Genomic DNA, 19,497 nt, shown 5'->3' on the forward strand with positions numbered 1-19,497 from the left:
TGGGGAGAAGCAACGTTTTAAAGGGAGGCAAAGAAACACTGAGAATCTTCAGGAAAATGTCAACTGTCTCTGGAGCGGGCAAGAGGGGAAAAATACTGCTCTAGTAGTGGAGGAAAAAGCTCCGCAGAGGGATCTGAGCTGCATAGAAAGATCCTGGTCCATGCTAGAAGAGTTGATTGTAGACCATGTGACACAATGAAGAAGAAAGAATACTTTTGAAAGAAATATGTGCTAATCTTATTTATTTATTTATCTATTTAATTTACTTTTTTACTAGGCCTCTGTAATTTTTATAATGTTAACGAAGAAATACTGTCGGCACGAGAGACTCTGCATACACTCTCTACTTATGTCTGCTCGCATATGCCTTCCCTGCCTTTCAGAAGAGTTATCTGGAAACCAGATGATAGCTCAGGTGTAAGTTTTGAGAGAGTTTATCTGTTAGTCACAGCCATTCCTCAGTTAAGCAGCGAGGAGTTTTAAGTCTTTACTTTGGGGGTTTTTGTCCAAGGGTATTACAAGACCTTTTGCCAGGACCAGAAATTTGTCTTTTCTTCTGGCTCCAGGTCTGAGCTTCTGCTATTCCAGGGTATACATCTACAAGATTTCACCTGGCTTGGTGATCATTGCTTGACTCCTAAAACAAAGCAGGAACAGATGCTGAGCGAGGTATGCTTGCAGTTGATGTGACTTTTGGAATGATGCAAAAAGTGCCGTTGCCTGTTCTTTAAACAGGTGTGCTAACTTTTGCAATCTCATGAATCTGTCCTGGGGTTGTTCAAGGAACGACTGGATGTTGTGTTGAGGGACATGGTTCAGTGGGAGCTATTGGTAATAGGTGAACGGTTGGACTGAATGATCTTTTAGGTCTTTTCTAACCTTGGTGATTCTATGATTCTGTGATTCTATGACAGACTTCATTTCATGAAATGAAAATGAATAAGGCCTTTTTTGAGCCTTAACTAAAGTGGAGAGCTTTGAAAGCATGAATGGGAGGCTTATACGCTAAAAGGCAAATCCATTGTGGGTAGTTGTTGTCCAAATGCCTAATTTCTGTGCTTTAATCATAATTCTGGGAGCCTGACTCACGGCTTCTAAAAGGTAGGGATTGTTATAGTGAGAATTACATACCAACCTATAATTAGATGCTTTTTCTTTTTTTTTATTAACTGAGGAAGCTGCAACAGTAAAGTGAAAAAGGGAGAAACAAAACCCATCTGGGCATTCCTTTATAGGGCATGCTATTCGTTGCAAACTTTGTCTTGGCACCTAGCAAACATGTAGCACAAACACACTTGCTGAGCCTTATGGACAAATGCTGAGCATCTCCAGGGTTTAATATGCCCTGTTAGATGAAGCAATAAAAATGCACACAATATATTTATTCTTTCTATCCCACTCTAATCATCGCCTTTAAATGCTTAAGCATGTCCAGAAAGGAATGTGGCGGAGTGTAGAACTTGAATTAGCTGATCCAAAAATGGTAACAGAAACAAAGAAGTAAACCTATCATTAGAGAAATCATGTGTTTTGATAGTACTGTTCAGACAACAGAACAAGTGAAAACACTTATCTTATGTAGTTCAGTAAATGCTAATTGGTCCAGCGTGTGATAACATGTTTATTTTTGTGTTGGGTCTTTGCTTTTTCTCATTTTGTTTAAAAAAAAATCTGTTTTGTGCTCCACTTGTCAAACAGACCATGGCTGGTGAAAATCTGGTACTCAGAGTCTGTTGTTCTTCCCCCACTTCATCTGTGGAAGAATGTATTGTCTGCCCTAAGTAGTTATAACTTCAGCTGGTTTTGTAAGTTTAGATGTACATCGTTGAGAAGGGCAAAGTTGCCTCTCCTGGCACTGGGGTGAGTGGTCCAGTGGAGTTTTTAGTGCGATGAAGGCTGTCTTCTATGTCACATAATCAGGAGCATGTCTGTAATGAGCTTTCATTTGAAACTGTGGGCCAGCCTAGGAGAATATTAACTGGTTCAGAACTACAGATCTTAATAAGCTCTTTCCTGAATTTGACTTAATCGTGTGGTTTTGGTTGTCTTGTCTGACTGTGCAGTGTGTTCTGTGAGACACTCCTTTTAATTTAAGATCAATAACTTAGTTAGCCTTAGAGGAATTAAAAAAAACAAAATCCTAAAAAGCACGATAAATAAGTTGATTCCACTCATGAAAAGTCCTTCACAGACATTTCTTAAACAGTTTGATAAATACGAAGAACAAATTAGCTTTCAACAAATCTAATGAGTGAATAGCTAGGCTTTGTCATTTCATTATCATCACATTTAGTTCTAATGCAAATGGGTTGAGTGTATCAGGGAGGAAAAGCTGCTGAAATATGCAGGCTCGGGACTAGGCATCAAGCACATAAAGGTGATTTATAAGTATCCTGAAACCAACCTTGAGGCAGTATTCTTATCTTAAGATGCCTAGTTGAAGGGTTGAGTAGACCGAGTGATTTGTTTAATGCATTTTTACTTTTATCCTCATACTTAGCAAGCTTTTTTACATGTTGATACTGAAAAAAAAAAGATAAATAGAACGTTATTCAAGAAGTACAAAAGCAGTTTGCTTTATACATTTTATATATGCGTGTATTTTATATACATGCATATTTTATACACAGCCTATAGTGTATGTAGTATTCAGTATATATTTGGGCATTCTTCTGGAAAAAACCTTAAAAATAGATTCACAGTGAAAAATATTTTGTGTGCTTTCCCTGTGGAAACTGTTAAACCCTTCTCCACAAGTGAGTGTTACCAAAATCCCCTTCTTTGTTTAGCCAAGTTTGCATGATGCTGTGTGTTTTGATAGCAAACCTATATCATCCACTGATCCATTTCTATTAAACTGAATCAGTTAATGAAAACTATCCAGAGCTCTTCTCCGCATCCAGCATTTCTGTAATACCCCTCTAGTTAGCAGACCTCTTCTAATCTCCTACCTGTTTCTTTTTCTTTTTTTTTTGGTCATCTCTCTGGTAGCCAGACCCATTGCTGTTCTGTGCATGGTATCCAGACCCTCTAAGTCACAGAAAACAAAGAACAGTGACAGAGCAGCAGACATACAGCTGTCCTCAGGGTTTCTTGTTTCCTTTCTCTCTCTGGGCCCTCGTGTTCCTGCCTGTCTGGATGCTGAGCTGCTGTGAAGTTGCCTGTGAGCTTACTTGCAAGTGACTTCCTAGGTGTTACCTGCTCAAGAATAACTTGTGTCCCAGTGTTTTTGAAGCTGCTTATCTTAACTCTTTGGATCAGCTCCAAAATTACCTCAGTAAACACCACCATCTTCTTCCATTTCAAAGAATGAATTCTTCTCTAAATAGCATTCCTAATTAGGGTCAGCATGTGTTCCAGTTCCCTCAGCTCCATTGTCCCCTGTGAGCTGACTGTGGTGGTGCTGGCCGTGCTGCCAGGTGCTCTCCCGCAAGGTGCATGGGGCTTGAATGTTTGGGTCTCCCTTCTACCCAAATTTTCGCAAAGCTGGTGCGATATTAATTCTCTGATACTTCCCCTCCTCATCTTTCAAGCGTTGCTTGAGGTAACCAACAGTCTGTGAAGTAGACAGGTGTGTCAGCTATGCCTTTTTGAAATACATGCTCATCTCTCAGATGGTCTCAAAATTTCTCAGTACTGCCTCTTTGGATTCTGAAATGTTAAATCTTGTGTTCCCAGCCCAGCTCAGCAGGGAACAGCCTTGTCTCTCTGGCCAAGGACAGGAAGCTCCCCACAGCTACCAGACTTCTGTCCTTGTCCCAGTAGATTTCCTTAGCACATGCTCAGCTCAGACCAAAGCATAAACCATAGTGAGCTATTGAGCAGGCAACAGACAAACTGACTTAGTCTCAAGGACAACAATGTGCTTTTTCCTGCCTAAGAGAAACCACATATGATATTCCTTCTCCTGTCCCTGTTTTAGTCTTGTCCTAGTTGCTGACTGTTCTCAGGGACATGTCATTTTTCCACATGATATTCTTATTCTTGGTGAAAACCTATTTTTCTGTTAGAAAACATGTCAGAACCCTTTTGTCAATTGAGAATAAGAGGTTGTGGAATGGGGTAGTCTGGAAAGGAAGAAAATACACATGCTTGGAGGGGAGAGTTTGTGAAGGCGATGTTAGGGTAGTTAGATGGAGAGTCCCTGGGAGATTGGTGGGCGGAATGAAGGTTGGCAGGGTTTATTGCAGTGGAGTCAAGTAGACTGTAGTAGCAGGGGAATGAAGAAGAAGAAACAATAAAACCATACCATAATAAAGTCAGGAAACACTTATGTGAAGCAGTGTAACTGAGATTAGGAAATTTGTGGACAAATGTGTGGATAAATCAGACAGGCAATCAATTAAGAATGGAACATTCAATGAATTGGGCAATTTAAAAACAGCTCGGTTGGGCAAGGTAACCTAAGGAGGTAACAATTAAATCAAGATGGGTTAAATTATAATAATTTTAGTTAAGAAGTCCGAGTATCAGTTGAAAGGAGATCGCTTCGGTAAATTGGAGATCCAATTTCAGTATACTATATGCAATATGAAAGAGGATATGAAACTGTAATAGTAGAGGGCATTTTTATGCCACAGTCATGGGAATCATTTTGCTCTGGAGATAGCTGTTAAAGCAATGAGATTTGGAAGCAGAGTGATGAAATATGTGGAGTACAGCCCACTCACTGCAGCTATCTCTGGTACCTGTCCTACTTCAGAGCTGTGGTAGGGAAAATGTCCATATGGTTAGCGATAAGACAGCAAGACAACATTTGTTGCTCTGCTTTTTTTTTTTTTTCCTCATTCTGTGATTGTATGTTGCCAACTAGACAATCCACAAACTTGGCATCTAGTGAACTTTATATATGCTGAAGTTTAGATTACCCGTTGGGGCGCCAGCAGCTCATGCTTAGGATGATGAATTATAATGGGCAATTCTTTGGCTGCTAGTGTAAAAAACTGGGACTAGTTACTATGGTTTTGTGGTGAAACTTTAAAATAGAGGCCCTCTTTGTTCTCTCTAGATGTCACAGCATTTCTGCTGAACTTATTTCTCACTTGGTGCTCTAGTAGGACTGTACACAAGGCTGGCTTTAAATGATGCATAGTTTATTTGTATTCAGTAGCGAAGACTTGAAGTTACGCTGTGCTGAGCGGATGCCGCTCTTACAGAATTCCTAGGCCATCCACATTTGGATAGCTTTGGCTTCAAACTGTGAACCAGCTCTGGGAAGCAGAGGGATTTGTTGGAGCAGACATGGAGCTTCTATGCTTCTGGTGACTAAATGGCAGCGTGTTCTCCAGACTGATCTCAGCAGGCAAGAGGCAGAGTGGAAAGCAGTGAAATTCAGTATCTCAAATCATCTCAGAGTTATTACCTTGAAATATTTTCTTCATCTAGTTTCTGCCCTGAATGCAGCTGATTTCCTGTGGCTGTGAAAAGGTGGTCTTTTGGGAACTGCAGGGCAGATTTGTGAGAAGTGTGCAGCATAGATCAGTCGATAACTAACTTTTATTACCATGTGTAAGAGCACAGGAAAGCCTTTTAGCATCCTGTCTCTGTCAAGGGCACTTACCAAATGTTGCAGAGAAAGTCATGCAGACTACAGACAGGGGTCTGTAGTGTAATCTCCCACAGAAATAAGTGTCTGAGGTTCTTACAGTTATGAGTCTTACTCCCAGTAACTTAGTTTAGTACTTCATTCAGAATTAATGTTGCCACTTGCGATATCCTTGGTGTGTACCAGTCCCTTTTTAAACATCATTATGCTTAGGAAGTTCAAGTGTTCTCAGAGTGGTTCATCCCAAAATGTATGTTTAATTCTCAGTGTGGTGCTTAATAACTTATTAAAAATACATTTCCTCTTTTGCTGATATACTCTTTTTGTACTAATTCATTTATTTGTTTATTTGTAGATGGTGATATTGTACTAAAGAAAACCAAAATGTCATTGTGCTGTTAAAAATGATATATCTTGTTTTCAGCTTCACAGTAAACAGTTTATTCACTGAATTACTGCTCTTTGAAATTGTTTAGTTACCATTTTTGACTCTTTTCTAAATAACTACTTGAATTTCTTGATATGAATAGCACGGGCCAATTAAAAGATACTCCTGTGGTTAAATATTGCTCTGTATCCTATTTTCTAGACGCGCACTCTCGAGATGCAATAATAATTTTCAGGGCTAGTTTTGGAGACTTAAAAAGCTGGGAACTGCACTGTCCCACTGCTGAATGCTCTCAACCACTTTGTAAATTTTCACCTTCTAGCTTCAGGCCTTGAGCTCTGAGTGTAATGATAACTTCAGTCAAACATGTTCCCAGAAAGAAAATGTTGCTTCAGCTTTTGTGCAGTACACATCCTGTGGGTGTGATTGTTTTCTTACACGGGTCATGGAGACTACCATTTGTCTGTGTGACAGGACAAATTTCTCATGGTCACTCGGTGGCAGGAAGAAGAAACACAGCCAGCAACTGTGTAGGAGTGTTGTTGGCTGCTCATGAAATCGATTCAAAGCTGCCTCTACAAGCTGGAAAGGATGGGTCACAGAAAGAGGAAGCATCCTGAGTGACAGTGTCTTTGGGCCAGAGGCTGCCTGTGCTCCCTGTCTCTGCTGTTGGATCCTTGTTCTTGACATGTGGTTGAGCAGAGACAACCTTGCCCAGTGACAGTGGTGCGCTTTCTGGCTGCCAGGGTGCACTGCTAACTCAGATTCAACTTTCTGCCAACCAACCCACGATTCTGTTTGCAGAGCTGCTCTCTAGCCCCCTATCCCCTGGTCTGTACATACATCCAGGGGTGCCTCATCTCAGTTGCAGAATCTTCGTGCAGATGTTGACTGGCCTAGAATTTGTCAAGATGTTGGTGCAAGGCCTCTCTACTTCAATTAAGTCAACACTCCCAATTTAGCATCATCCACATGCTTCCTTAATATAATTCTGGAGTTCTGTAGTCCAACCTCCTGCTCAAAGCCTGGTCAGCTATGAAATGAGACCAGGCTTCTCAGGACATAATCCAGCTTGGTGTCAACCTCCACCCAGGGATGGCAGCCATACAACCTCTTGAACCTGGCTGAACCCTTTGCCTGGCTGTTCTTGTTAGGAAGAACCTTTCATGTTTCAACTTAATGTTGAAAGACTCCAGAGTCATCCCTTTCCCAGGTGGAACCAGCCAAGCTCCCCTAGCCTCTCTTCACTGGGCCAATGGTCCAGGGCCCACCTATCTTAATATCTGAATAATTGTGTCAGTTTATCAACACATTTCTTATACTGGGAGCTTTAAAACAGTGTAATAATCTGGATGCAGTCTACTGACCACCTGCAGCTGGAAGTGAAGCAATAGAATATGAGAAACAGAAACTAAATGGGAAATGAGGAGGAGATTCCTTCCTTGGGCAGAAAAGGAGACAGTGTGGTACTCGAGTGTGGTTAAAGGAGGCCATTGCTGTTCCCCATGGTGATTACCTAGCATGAGATGAAGGTAGAAGGCCTGAGCAGATGCACTGGATCTCTTTTGGCCTCTGAATTATCGTTGAACAGGACACTGATGGTTGAAGCTCTGGGCTGTGCAGACATCACATTACTCTCTGGGAGCAGTGCAGCTCCTCTTCCCCATTCCTGATCAGTGAGATCACTTATACATGCGAGCCTGAGAGTGGTAGCTTGGCTGTGAGTTAAACGTCTTATGTCCTGTTTGTAACCCCCTTTCAGAATTCCACTTATCAGAACTTAGTTCCAGGCTTACTCTTCCTTTACTCTTATCTTTTAAATTTAGATCTATTTGGATTATGAGTATTCCGTGAAAGCTAGACTGAGGCAGCTCATTATATTTAGGATTTCAACAGTCCTTCAGGAAAAGATAAGTTCTTATGATATGTCCGACTATATATCAAACTCTTCAGGTTTTGCTTTTTCTTTAGAATTTTATGATGTTGCAGTATATATGATTGCAGTCATCATAAGGTAGCATGTTCTGCATCACTGTATTATGCCAGGCAGCTATTTAAACCACAACAGTTTGCCTATTTACTACCTGAACTCCAATGAATCCTATTGCAAGGTGTTTGGGAGTGACCAAGTCTAAGACAGAAAGTTAGAGCAGAAAGACAAGGCAAAGGAAAACCCCAAACTGGGATTCTGTGACAGAAAAATTTCCAGTAGCTCTAGGGAGGCTGTTTTGCAGCCCTGGAATGCTAAGGTGTTTCAGATCTGTTCCCTGTGTGTTTGTGCAGAGGAGGTGTGATTACATAGCTGGGGGCAGGGCCAGCAGATGGCAGAGGCAGGAGATAGAAAACAAACATTTTGGCAATGTTAGGAAGGAGTGATATGATACCATGTAGTAATCTTTCTGCAATTTTATGTTTGATAGGCTTGTAGGAATTCTTTGCAAGAAGTTAGGCCGTCAGGTTAAAGGAGTAAAGCTGGATACATTGCTTTATTTTTTTATTATTTTTTTTGCTGTGACTTCAGGTCTTAAAGAGCTTGGGAAGCTGTTTGGCCGCTTTGGGTAATGGAGTCCATGGATTCCTTTTTCCCAGAAGCAAGGAGCTTGGTATAGCAAACTGTTTAGGTTAGATTACACACAAACATTGTTCTTGTCCTGCCTGGTTGTGACTTCTACTGTTTCTTCTATGCATACTTAGCCAGTCACATGCCCCAAACCACTAAGTGGTGTAGTCTGTTGTGAAATTGTATTTACAGTCAACTCTGCCAAATACAAGTTGTGTAATTGTAATGGCAAAATAGCATGCAGTGACTTGGAAGCAGAAGTTGTAAATATGAGATGACCTTGATGGCTGAAGCTATTTGGATTTTGCTCAGTACTGTTTGGAAGCACAGACTAGATGTAGTGATCTGGCTGTGGAAATCTGTCTGCTTTGGAAATGGGAGTTTTGGAAACCGTGTTTTCAGTGCCCTTTAATTTTTTTGCTGAAAGACGAGTCTTTGTTCTCTAATTACATGGGCAAATTCTTTTTAGCTGGCTTGGGGAAGTGTGCAGGAGAGTCCTGCCAGCTCCTTGTGAGGTCTGGAACTCCTCAAATGATAGATGCCTGCATTTGCCATTTGGAAGCACCACTTCACTAGTACAAGTGCAGAATATGGGCTTAGAGGAAATACAGTGTGCTTAGGTCCCAGCTATCCAGTGTGATCCAGGAAATTTCTGACATTTTATAGTGTGTGGAATCAGGGGATATTGATATGGTGGTATACAAAGGATTGGAGCTGTGACTCTAGCCAAAGGGAACTGATTTAAGCTGGGTTGCTAGTGTAGGAGTGGCATGACTCAGAAATGAGATGATGTGGATGGGAACTGGGAAAACAACTACTGGGCTCTTCCATCTCTGCTTTTACAGTCCATGTTATCTTGTGCTCTTTTTTTCTAGCCCAGGTGATAAACAATAAATTTTAGGAATACATAGTCACTTATTAGTGTGACAGATTCATTGCATTTAATTTAACTGTCTAAAAGTTGAATTTGTTAATACTTTTTTACTATAGTTACCTCCTGCTGTAAGTAATGAAAAGACAGAGGTACTTGCAAATACTGGCAGCTCTCTTGTGCCCTAAGTACCTGCTTTAGGGTAGGGTAGGTATCTTCTGTTGACTATGGAAAGTCTTGATGACTGATAGTGCAGTGATTGAGCTTAGATGATATCACTTTCTTATGAAGACCTCTGAGACTTGAAGTACCTTAGTACTTCACTATATCTGTGCAAAAAAGGGGCTTCAGATGCTAAGTGTAACTGCAGTGTAAATCAATTAATACAACATAGTACTGTCCCTGGAACAGAAGAAGGAGAGTGGTAAAAAGAAATGCTGTGGTTCAGTGACAGGCTTGGCATTTGTTTCTTCTTTTGTTTTACTGCAACAGAATCCTTGTTCTGCAGCATACACTAACCATCAGTAAACTTGGCTTTTGCTGGATTCTCTACAGGAGAGAAAGCTGTGAAGATGGAGAGAGTACCTGTCCCATTTGTTCTTGGGATAGATACTTGGTGGTGTCTACTGAATAAGAATATACTCTGAGCATCTCATTCTGAATCAGTTATAAAGAAGTGGAATTGGAGCTAATACAGTAATTCCAAACTGAATATGCCTTTCTTTTATTTGAATTGACTTACTACATTTAACATAGCATTTGCATCAGTGAAACTCAGGCGAGATTTGAAACACTGGCAAAACTGTTTTGGAAAGCTTGTAATGGCAAATGGCAGGAACGCTAGTTCAAGATATAGTTCAAATATATTTCAAGTAAATGTTTCATTCTGTGGTAATTTCGCCTTTTTTGTCCTCCCTATTAGAAGCTATCATCTTTCAGCTCAAAGAAGGATCACTGAATTCAGTTCAGGAATATCTGTGTCTACTTGGCCAGACTATTTTCAGAAGTGCTGCTGTTGGTTGCAGCAACACAGGCTGTAAGTGAAGTGCAGTGTCAGTTCTTCACAGTGCCAAGTGCTTCTTGGCTTTGATCTAAAATTGGACAATAACCACTTAATTAGAAAATAATTCTAGGTATACAGGGGCAACAAGAAGCAGAATTTTGTAAGTGTTTTTCTTTCCAAGAAAGCTGAAGAAAGACATTATTTGGAGTTTATTGGATTCTTTCCCTCATCCAGTAGGAAATGGAATTTACATGATTGAAATCTCAGCCATATTCCACTTCCTTTCTGAACTATATCTCATTGGCCAATTTTATCCAAAGTAGGACAGAAAGTAGTTAGTTAGTCCTGAAAATTTTCATGAAAACCAGAAGCTTTGTTGAACAGAGAGATTGAAATCAAAGTTTCCTATTTTGTATAGCTGATCATCTTGTGCTGCTAGCTGGCAGGGCATCACGTGTGCTTCCCAGCCAGGTGAATCTTACTCTGTCTCTTGAACAACTTGATAGTTATGAGCTGTGGGAAGCAGTTTATGAAAAGTGAGAGGAGCAAGTTTCTCTTCAAAACAGGACTTCCTTGAGTTGTCTATTCCTATGTCTTTGATCGGTTAAAGCCAAACCCCAAGCACAAAACATTTTATGCCTTTGAAAGTATATCTCTCTTTCATGTCTGTTCATGTGATTCTTTTACCATTTCTTGTCTCGTATCACATGTGTAGGCAATGACTATCTAGTTACTTACAGGTTTTGCATCAAAGAGGTAGAGAATTATTTATTTCCCCTTCATGCATGTGGTCTCAGTTTTTGGACCATTCAAGATAGAGTTCAGATAGGTTTCTCTGGCCAGTCTGCCCCTTTCGGAGGGATGTAACTTAAACTGATCAAGTGAGTAGAATTCCTCATTTGGATTTTCTTGGATTAAAGCATAGGAATGCTTTTGTGAGCAGCGTTATATAATACTTGCAGGGCTTTTATCTAGTTTGCAAAAGCAGGTGGAGAAATCACTGTAGTGTGAAAATTGATCTAGGTCATATGTATCATTGCTCTAGGTATTGTAAGCCCAAATGTTAGGTTACTGCTGCTCAATTTATTTTTAGTGAATCATCTTCTGGAAGAATACAGCCATCCCACATCTTTGCTGAAGCTGAATATCTCTCTTGCTTGTAGCTGGGCAGAGCAAGCAGCGGTTTTGCTGAAGGGAACCAGATGATAAGAGCAATGCATTTTTACCCCCGTGGTATCACTCATGTAATCTATCTTGCCGATTCAACTGCCGATTCTGCTGTTTTGCAAGACAGTAATTCATTAACTTCACCTCATCTCTCTGACAGCAGCTCTTCCTGTCACAGATTTATAAGATTAATAAACAAACAAACAAATAAATAAATAAAAGGCACATGAACTAGTTGATCTGTTCTCCTTTCCCCAGTTTCTTTTTTTTCTTTGAACTGGCAAAAATGCCAGTTGACAGGGTAGTGCCATCTCATTCTTCCGGCAGCCCACTGTATGAACAGAGTTGGAAGATCATCAGGTGAGGCTTCTGGCAGATGGCATTCCTGTGTGAGGTGCTGCAGACAGAAGAAAGGCCTGCAGTCCCCCCCATAGCTGACTGCAGAAACCATAAAGGCTTTGTAGGACCTACAGCAGCAGTTCTGGCTTTATATCTCGAATTCATCTACCAAATGTAGATGTCACCATCTCAGGTAGTCACTACTCTAATGGTCATTGGAGAGAAAATATAAGTCTGTTTAGCTTGAGATGAACTGCATCCAAAAAGAAGAGCTCTCTGCTGAATATGAGTAAGGTTTTTACTTCTCAAATGCTGTAATAGAAGCAAGGTAAACACTGCTCTCAAATGTAGCTGTCGTGTTTAAGGGCTACTGGTGATAGTGTTAGCAGAACAAAGGAGTGGTCTGGTGCAGGGCAAATGAATTCCAGCATCACATGAAGTCATTTCTCTTGAGCCACCCATACTGCTGGCCAGAAACAAGCAGCGTATGATCAAATTCATCGCTTCTCTGGGGAATGTGTTTGTTAGTTGCAGCTCTGAGGCAGGGAGACAAGTGTCATGGTTTTGTAATGTTGCTGACAATAAATCACTGCTGCTGTCTCTCTCCTGTGTGGGGTTGAGGTTTCACTGGGAAGAGCATGTACAACTTGGAGGCATTCTGCATTCCACTAAACTTAACTGCATAAGTAATAAAGCTGTGCTACAGTACTGTTTTTACAAATGACAAGTCACAACTTGTGGTTTTGTGATGTTTCCTTACGTATAACTGCTATAAGAATCCTAGAAAAAAGTCATCTGACCAAATACTAGAATTCCTACATTATAATTCATATACTGTGTTTTGAAGCTCATAGGTAGGCTTTGTGTACAGCAGTTCAAAGCTGTTTTGCATGAGTCAAAATGATTTTCTGTTTAATATTCCACTCAGAATAAACTAAAAATTCAGTGTTTCAACATATTTCCAGGCCAAATCTACCCAGAATTGTCAGGGGGAAAGGTAAACTTAAAGCCAGACGTTTAGGTAGACTTCTATTCACTGCAAAATATCCCAGCTTCTTCTGGTTTGCAAACATTGTTCAATAATGAAGATACTCCCTGGCATACTTTGTCCTCATCTGTACTTCTACAATTGAAGTGTTATGTTATTCAGTCCTCCTCTTCAGTTGCAATATTAATGAAGGTATGGAATAAATTAATGTCATGCTATTAAAAGAATTGTGTCTGCTTACAGTAGCAGGAAAATATATCGCTTCAATTACTCTTCTTAAAATACAGGGTTTTGATCAAATAAAGAATGTTTCATCAACTAAAGCAGCTGCATATCTTTATCTTAGCACCTGAAATCTGAGTATAATTCAAAAGGAAAACTGAAAGTGGCACAGACTAGATAATCAAAAATCAAGTGAGGATTTAGAGCTTCAGATCTAAGCCATACTTCAGTCTGGTGAGAGCAGAATGTAGGCAAGTTTGAGGAATTACAGTTTTGTAATTGGGGAATTACAGAATACTGTAATAGTGTTGCTACTGCTGCCTTCTGAAAAAGCCTTCTGAAAAGACTGCAGATCCTTGAAGTTTTAAACACCGAATCAATCTTTCTTTGCTTTGGAAAGAAAGTAGATGCAAAATATTTTCCTTGTTACTCTGAACAGTTCTGGAAAAAATACATCATTTATTCTGTGGTATGTTACGTTAAAAGAAAAAAAGACGGTCAAAATGAGTAGCAGATTAGGGTGGTATGATGCAATGGATGACAGCACAGATTTTGCCAAGTGCAAGGCAGTAGGGTTTGTGTTGGGACAAGGTAAAAGGGATAGGGGACCAGTGCACAGCAAAAAAAGTGTTTTGCATTTCTTTTGCAATCTGGAAAGCAAAACTGCTAAATATACAGCGCAGGTGGCACCAAATGCTTTGTTCAGTGATTTTAAAATAGTGAAAACTCAAAGATACAGTATTCTCAGGCCATATAAGGTACTTCGTTTTCATTTTGGGCACCTCAAGAGGACCTGGAAGAAAGTTCTAAAGGAAAATGTATTGATGATGCAGAAAAGATGCAAGCGCTTAATTTCATAATTGCCCTCCCTCCTTCAACTTGGCAATTTGTTGTAAATTATCCAAATGTTTTGTTATTAAATTTATTACTTTAAAAAGCGACAGATCTGCTCCTTAGCTAATAGAGATGGTTTTCACAAACTGTCCTTATTCAGAGAAGCGTCTGTGGTCTCTGCAACCTCTTTCCTTTTGTGCAGGTTGCAGCCCCAGGCAGTTCAGTACCTGGTTTGCTTCTGCCTGTGGCCTTCATATTTTCCTGACACCTTTCCTCTCTTGGGGAGTACAGGGGAAATGACCCTTGTAAAAACCAGATGCCAGGGGCTGCTTCAGGGAGCATTGAAATAGGCTGATATTTTTATAACAAGAAAAATATAACAATAAATGTGAGGAGGAAAACTGCTGTGACTTCTAGTCTGTGTAAAAACTTACCATGTTGCAGAAAGTTTGGTCAGGAAGTAGATCAGATTCTCTCCCTGTTCTGCTCTGTGTTGGTTGCTCTTTCTTATATTCTTTTTTACTGCATTTAGATGTATACTCTGAGGTGGAATTTTCAGCAATATACCTGTGCGAAGTGATGTATTCTTGATTTAGATGTCCTGTTCTCCAGATGTTATTTTTGGCAAATGTCTTGATTTTAGTTAAAACTTAAACTACTGTTGCTTCCACCCCCCCAAAAAAAAAAGGCTCACCACATTTTGGTATGTTTTTCTGAATATAAAGAACATTTGCTTTGGCTGTTCTTTCAGTTTTTGGACACTTAATCCATGGTGTTCTTTGAAAGGCAACTTGAAGATCATATTCTCTAATATCTGGGCTGTGGTTAGTTTTAAATTTAATCTCAGGTGAGACGGACTCTGCTGTAGGGAGAAGATTTGCCAAAATATTTGACAAGGTTTGAGTCAGTTTCGTTTCTGTTGTGAAGGAGAAAGACCACGTCGTTTCGTGCTGTGAGACCGGGAGTTTTCTTTTTATGACCTTGGATGATGATGATAATTGAATGGATGAATTCAGAATGTGTCCAGGTGTGAACTTGCAGAGATTAATTCTTGACCCTCCACATATCTTTTCTTAAATGATCTGCAGGAGAGCATTAAAATGTAGTTGGCAGATGAGAAAAGGATCAGGGCAGTAACTGATCCAGAGAACAGTTCCATGTGGTAGAGCAGCCTCAGCTACTTGCTAACCTTCCTAATTTCTCAGTAGATTGTCGTGGTTATATGATTTCTCTATTGGTATTCTGCATTGTAACATCATGCAGTGCATTGGGAGTAAAAAAGTTAATGCTGCAGTTCTGTGGATTGTCAATAGTTTTGGGTATACCTTTCTCAGAAGGGAAGAATGAACTGCAGCTCCCAGAAGACTTCATTACTCCATTTCCATTTTCTGTTCAGAGGGAAAGATAAAACTGTCTGGGAGTCATGAGACTTTCTATTCTGCTGGTCTTTGCATTGTGTGCTCTCTAGCTGTCTTGCCTACATTTTCCCTACCTCCTTTCCGCTTTCCTGGGGCATGGGTACTTGGTTCTCCCGCTCCATTAATCATGGAACCAGACCAAACCAAGCCAGAACTTTTGACATAGATCAAAATGTGAAATCCCATATTTAGCAAAGCAGAGCACAGGATACAGTTACAGGTGGATATTCCCACACAAGGCTGCATTGGCAGTGGAAAAGAGAGCTAAAGAGTTAATCAGGTAAATATGCTTTGGCCTTGGTTGCAGGAAGTGTGGGTGACTGCAGGGAGGTGTGTGGGAAGGTTTGCTCTAAAAGTGCTGTCTCCTTGGGGCAGAAAAAGGGTTGTTGATAATGTCAGCTGTCAGGATACCAGTGGGTCTTACTAAACGCTTTGACCCTTCTACTTTCCCCTGTATGCCGTGTTATGCCGCCTTTGCCCACTGCTCCATCACAGATGAGGCTTGTGCCTTTAACCTTAGCCCTGCCAAAGGAGCTGGAGAAGCAGTGTTATGCTGTGGGTGCAGGAGCTGCTCCACCTATGGAGAAGTAAAAGCAAAAGGGCTGCAATCTCCTGGCTGACGACCTGTGCTGTGGAATTGCACATTTCTGCTTTTAGATATTGTCTTTGCCAGTTTGCTTAATATAGCTGCTGAGTCATTTTTGACTGGGACTGATATCAAACACCGTTTAGCGTTAACTGGCTGCAAATTGAAGCCAAACTGAAAAGTAAATTAGTTTAAGTCCAGAACTGATGGTTTATTTCTTTTTCTTTTTATGTAAGCCTTTTCACTGGCTATGCATGTGAGTTTTGGTTTAGACCTATCAAAGAGGTCTGGCTTCCTTTCCCTTCTAGGTGGAGAAAAGTGTGTGTGTATATATACTAGCCCTTTGGTGAGAAGCAGGCTACTGAAGCAGATCTCCTGATTGTCTCCACTTACCACATGTTGGTAATGCTCTCTGTGTGCTACAGGCTCTTTGTAGGATCAGACAAGAGCTGGTGTGCTGTAAATTTTATGCAGATGGTGTAATCTGGGTGCAGGATTCTTGGTACCGGGATTTTGCTCCTCTTCTTTCAGCATGCAGGGTCTGCTGATCTAACCTCAACAAAGTGCACTGTGAGGATGTTACTAACATCTCAAAATCACAATCTGGAGCATAGGAAGTTCCACATGAATGTGCACAAGAGCTTCTTCACAGTGAGGGTGACGGAGCACTGGAACAGGCTGCTCAGGGGAGGCTGTGGAGTTTCCTTCTCTGGAGATATTCAAGACCCACCTGGGTGCCTACTTGTGTGACATGGTGTAGGGAACCTGCTTTGGCAGGGGGGTTGGACTTGATGATCTCTGGAGGTCCCTTCCACTCCTATGGTTCTGTGATTCTGTGATCACTGTTGGGCTCCTTCCTGGAGCAGCAGCTGCTTCTTGAATTGATCTGCAGAGCCACTTCAGCACTTGCTCTGGGCTAATGGCCTTGTTGGTGCTGACCAAGACCAAGTGTTGGATGTCTGCAGTGAGAGATGTGAATTAACTTTTATCCTGCTTCTCTCACAAGTGGGATTTATCCCTCGAGTGCTCTCAGATCTGAGTGCCTGAGTGCCATTTAAATAGCAATGTTCAGGTCGTTTAATTCCTCTTCTAAATTGGAGATAACTTTGAGTCAAAGGTACATAATTTATGTCCTGCAAGCAAAGTGATGCTTGCGGTGAATTGAAAACCTTGGTTAAAAGCCGTTTCAGTTTTGCAAAATCTACTGTAACATTTTAGCTGTACGTTTTAATCAAGTTTGGCAAATCAGTTCTGACTCCATCGTCCTGCTAAGTGCCCTGCTTTAGTTCCCCTTTGAATACCGTTTTCCTTTTTAATGCATATTTTTTTGTGGATCCTCTCTCACTTTATAATTTTTGGATTTGAATCAGAAAGAGAAACTGAATAATGTAAGACCATTACAGTTATTCTTTTGTGACAGAAAGCATGTACATGTGCACAGGATTTTTTGTGCTCAGATATGCAGGTGGATAATACTTGAGCTAGTGGCCTGCTTATCTCCAGCCTTCCAGGAGACACCTACTGATTTTCATAATAGATTCATTAACTAGGGACTTGCTGGCAACAGAAAGAATGTAGTTCTGGGGAGAAGGTAGAGTGGGTTTATATATCTAGTTAGATTGTGAAGGGAAGAATTGTATGAACAGCTGTTCCTTGGCTCATCCCTTTATCCCAGCTAAGGAAAGATTCATTAATCTGAAACGTTCTCTTGATACTTTTCAATTGGGTTATCTATTATTTTTGCATTTCTTGCTCAAGAAAGATTTTCAGTGAAGAGAGTTGCAGGTTTTGATTGGAAACAATTCAGTTGTAGTCAGAGGCTCCACCTGATCTTGGGTTACTCTCAGCTTTCTCGAAAAGCTGCAGTGAGAGCTGGAGAGGAAAAGAAATTTCCAAAGGCTGCAGACTGAAGCTTGTGGAAAGCCAAATAAAACCTCCATGCTCAAATTTATTTGGAACAGTACTCTATTCTGCCTGCCTTAAGCTGCTCTGCAAAGCTTGTTTGATGAGCAATTTCAAATTGCCTTCAGCTCCATTTCCATTTCCATGGAGGAGTAGAATGAAGCTTCTCTGGGTGTAGGTTGTCATGATGGTGTTTCTGGGAATGGCGATTGCTACTCTGTCTGACACTGTGCTCGGCAGAGGACAAGACAGTTCTGCAATGGATGGTCTAAACTCCAGAAACAGTTTTGTCCATTGTTAACTGAAGGTCATTGCTAATTTAAGGTTGGCTTATCCATTAGTGGTCAATGCAGAAAGGAATTTGGGTGCATATGGGGAAAACACATAGTGACGTGGTCATGGCACTGGGAGCAGTAGGTTGCTCTGGAGTCATGAGCCCTATACCTTTGCTAGGTAAGGTCTGGGCATGTGGTGGTGCCTTGTGCTCAGAGGGAAAAATAGTAGCATTTTGAGCCACAAAACAACCTGACATAAGCTTCTGATTGAGTCATTGTAAAAAGTGTTAGATTCTTTGGCTGAGTGTGGGCTGATCAGTTTTTTACATGTAAGAGCTTCCTCGGGGCTTGCTGTAGAAGCTGGCTGCTATTTTCCAGCAAAAGATGGCCCTTTGCTGGGGATAGAGCTGCAATGGGAAACCACAAGAAAATCACTAAACTTCCCAAGAGGAGGAAGTTGATGAGTAGTAGCAGTTCCCATAGACTGCTGCTAAGCACTCAACCTTTTCAGCTGGAATATGTATGTAAAATAATATCTGCACAGTTGCGAGAAAGAATTAGCTTACCACATATATCCATTTTAGGAGCAAATACCTATTTTTACTTATCATTTTCTAGAGAAGAAAAAAAGCTGTGAAATATTTGGAAAATTCTAAAAAAAGAAAAAAAATCAAAGACATTTATGTGAATGACTTCTTGTTTTGGAATAAAATCTCTTTCACAGAGGAGAACACTATGACAAACATTTAGATAGGCATTGATAAGTGATATTTTTCTGCGTGTCACCTGCAGTTTTTATGCAGCCCTTGGGAATGACTTCAGTCTCCCTAGGACCCTCTTTAAAATAAACTATAATTTATAATAAATTATATTGATGTTTATTATTATATTAATATACTGTAATGATAAAGTTACACAATGTGAATTTTCGCATCTTATCTGATGAAAATGCAAACTTATATGAGCATCACCTTTCCTTTAGAGAGCTTCTCCCATACTGGCTTTAGTATATTCCTACTCTGCAGACATCAGGAGCTTTTCTCCAATCTGCACAACCATTCACCAATCTGCATTTTAAGATATTAATTGCTGAGCTTGCAGCAATAGCTAATTTTTGCTCAGTACAAACTTTAGCCATCTCACCATCTCTCAGATTGGTACTCAAGCTCTGTAATAGCTATTTTAGGGAACTGGAAGCATGAGAGGATATACAGTTCGGATGAGGAAAAGAGAAGTGTAATATTCACTGTATATATATGTACATATATATATATATATATAGCAAACTGAGATGACTCAAGTTGGACTTGAGGCGGGCACTCCAGGCAAGCTGTAACACTGCTCTGAAAGTAGCACAAGGACACTTAATAACTGAAAAGAGAAGGCAAATTTTTCCGTG

The 19,497-nt window shown here is 40.5% G+C and overlaps 1 protein-coding gene across 1 annotated transcript in view; it reads left to right on the top strand.

The window, feature by feature from the left end:
- The window catches only part of ST8SIA1 (ST8 alpha-N-acetyl-neuraminide alpha-2,8-sialyltransferase 1), a 155,275-nt gene that overhangs the window by 8,698 nt on the left and 127,080 nt on the right, over nucleotides 1-19,497 (top strand). The window lies entirely within an intron of this gene.

Source organism: Excalfactoria chinensis, chromosome 1, assembly GCF_039878825.1.
Source record: "Excalfactoria chinensis isolate bCotChi1 chromosome 1, bCotChi1.hap2, whole genome shotgun sequence".
In the NCBI taxonomy this organism is placed as follows: domain Eukaryota; kingdom Metazoa; phylum Chordata; class Aves; order Galliformes; family Phasianidae; genus Excalfactoria; species Excalfactoria chinensis.